Below are 3,391 nucleotides of genomic sequence, written 5' to 3' on the forward strand. Positions count from 1 at the left end.
CTCGTTTCTCCTCTTTGTTTCTATAGATTGGTCACTTCTGCTATGTTTCGATATTTGATTTTAGTTGCATGATTGATATAATTAGTAAATTAGTCTTGATAAGTGTTCAATCATGTTGTTTACATGTTGTCAGTTGACATTTATTTGTATAATTAATTAGTGAAATTACTTCTGAATCTATTTGTTTGTCTTGAATGTTTGTTTCTGCTCATTAGAACATAAGGTTTGGGCCTGCCTTGCTTGACATGCAGGATTGTTGATTTTAGAATTCAACAGGGAAAAGGTTGAACCTGGGTCATGGGCCTGTTGGCCAGATGCCCAGGCAAGGGCTAGCAGTGAAGTGCAATTTATAAAAGTTTAAAGGTTTAATAGGAGAATTAGATGTGAAGGAATAATTTATTAATTGTCTAGGAAGTTTGTAGAAGCGGGAGAAGGGACCAATATGCAAAAAAAAGAAGAGAAAAGGTCGGGTGTGAGGGGCTTGAGGGATTCAAAAATAGAGAATGGGGAGGAGTAAGGGTGCAAAATAAATAAAAGAAATTTCTAAATGTAGCCTACAAATAAGGATCCTTTTCATATTTTAGAGACATACACATTCACACACACACTGAGAAGCACCCACTAGCAGCTACGAAATTCTGGAATTCAATTTCAGATTTAAAACATTCAAAAACAAAATGGTCTCCAAACACAAAAACGAAACCAAAAAAGGGATTGAAAATTGAATCAAATTCTACTCTTCTACCTTACATCTTCTGGGATTTTCATGGGCTGATTGAGCTTTAGAACTGCTTCTCACTGCTGATTTTGCTATTTGTTCTGCTGTGAAGTACTGAGCTCCATCGTTGAACTCTTAGACTTTTATTTAGTCATTTCCTGTTGTTTTCCTGCAATGTAGGTATCTTCGAAGTTTATATGTCATCTGTTGTTACTTCTATGAATGAATTTATGTTGGTCAAAGATCTATGATGAATGATTTTGTTCTTTAATATGCATGTTCGTCAGTAGTATTAGAAACATGTTTCCTCCGGTTGAATTAGTATGATTGTCACGATCTAAAATCCACTAGTCGTGATGATACCTAACTCAACCCGCTAGGTAATCTAACTAACATTCAACATATTCCAAATGAGATTAATGAGAAATAAATAATAAGATAACTGAACTTTCATACAACTACCCAAGGACTGTTAGTACAAGTCATGAGCCACTAAGACTTAGATTTCCAAGACTGAATTGAAATTATTACAATATCTGTTTGGAATGTACATGAACATAATTCGAATCTAAATCTACCAAGAACAAGTGATAGCCACAACTGGAACATGGGTATATCATCAATGCCAGCTCCCTCCATACACAACAACAATAACTCCACGATCTGCACGCGAGGTGTAGAAGTGTAGTATGAGTACAACTGATCCTATGTACTCAATAAGTATCCTAACTAACCTCGGCGAGGTAAGATAAGCAAGAACTATAAATGATACTCATCAATAGCTGTACATTTCATAATTTTAACAAGTATAGAACAAATATATGATCAAATCAGAAAATCTCAGGTAAAACCACTCTGATGCTCACAATTCTTTGTTTTTAAAGTGTTCTACTGAGCCAACAATTCAACCTATATATAAGATATGCAAATAAATCACGAAAACAATCAAGGAAATTAGAAGTAAAGATGAAATACAATAACCAAATATCAATCTGTTGCGGAGCGCAATCAGACCAATAACAACACGCCAATAAGGCATGTTACGACGTGCAACCCGATCCAAATATAGTAACCAGCTCTCCTAGAGCTCACATCAGCGAGAAACTAGTGTTTTTCTCAGAATCCGCGTGTACACCATCAATAGAGAAACATGAAAGGGTGACCCTAGTAGATGGATCCTTATCCATTCGTAAGCACAAACATATCATAATTCATCCGGCGTGGTTACAAGTTCAATATTATAATTCATCCGGCATGGTCACAGGCTCAATATCATAATCTGCTTGGCGCGGTCACATGCTTAATGTAATGGATTCGCCCGACGTGGTCACAAGCTATATCATAATCTGCCAGACGTGGTCACACATATATCAACACAATCTGCCAGACGTGGTCACATGCATAACAATACAATCCGCCTGGCGTAGTCACATGCATAATAATACAATCCGCCCGACATGGTCACATGCATTCAGTCCAAATCACATTACACAGAAGCAAGTATACAAGAACACATCTATATGATGGATAAAATATCAGCTCCTGGAATGGTATAATAACATGCTAATGTGTAGGCGTTTGCAAAGTATGCTAGCATAACTCAAATAAGCAAGTTCATCACAGAAATAACAATTACAAAGTTTATTCAAGGAATTAGCCTCTTCGTAATCTCAAACATGGCTCAAATAGTTCACAACAATGTTATAAATATGAGAAATATTATAGCATAAAGATTAACAGTCAACACAAGCCATGAGTGATGTGCCAATGCAATGTCGCAAATAGAGGTTTTTCGGGGTGTCGTGTACGAGGACGCATCCAGGGCACGACGTCAGATGTGGCCATAGAGCAGTGTCATGGAAGTTGTGGCCATGGCCCGATGTCGGATGCGGCCATGGCATGGCGTCAGACGTGGCAGGGCGTGGCCATGGCACGACGCAGGACATGGCAGGGTATATCCATGGCACGATGCAGGACATGGTAGGACGTGGCCATGGCCCGGTGTCGGACATGTCCATGGAACAACATCGGACATAGAAGGACATAACCATGGCACGATACAGTATATGTCATGATGTAGGACATGGCACGACGTGTCCATGGCCTGACGTCGGACGCGACCATGGCACGTCTCTCCTATACCCAAGTCAGAAGAACAATTTGCACGTTAGTATCGTTGTGGGCCTCCACTATAGTTTCCTCTAGCTTTGCCCTGCTCAGGCATAGTTCACCATATTTCGGGTCCCAACATGTATGCTTACACTCGAACCTTTCATAGAGGATCAACGTCAGTTGGCGGTGCACCCCTTAGGGGGGTCCCACCAATCAGCTTCCTAATACCTTACGGGTTTACTCGCCCGTTGACTTGCACACATATCAGACTCCTTGGTCTATGTTTCAAGACAGGTCGAATGGGAAGCCCACATGATAGCATCCGGAGCATGCAGATGCCGAAGCACACCAGATGCACGAGCTTCCTACCACAATCAAGGAGACGACATTTCACGAGCATAGCGAAAGCTCGAGCTTTGGCTGCCCCCCAATCCACGCTGGTCTACATCACGAGTCGATCAGCGGACCAGCTCAACACCTTTCCACATCTGACCGGGGTGCATCGCCGGCCCCCATCCGATTCCCTCCTGTCAATTTCAATCACACTTTGACTCTTTTTTC

This window comes from Nicotiana tabacum, chromosome 9, assembly GCF_000715075.1.
Source record: "Nicotiana tabacum cultivar K326 chromosome 9, ASM71507v2, whole genome shotgun sequence".
Classification (NCBI taxonomy): Eukaryota; Viridiplantae; Streptophyta; class Magnoliopsida; order Solanales; family Solanaceae; genus Nicotiana; species Nicotiana tabacum.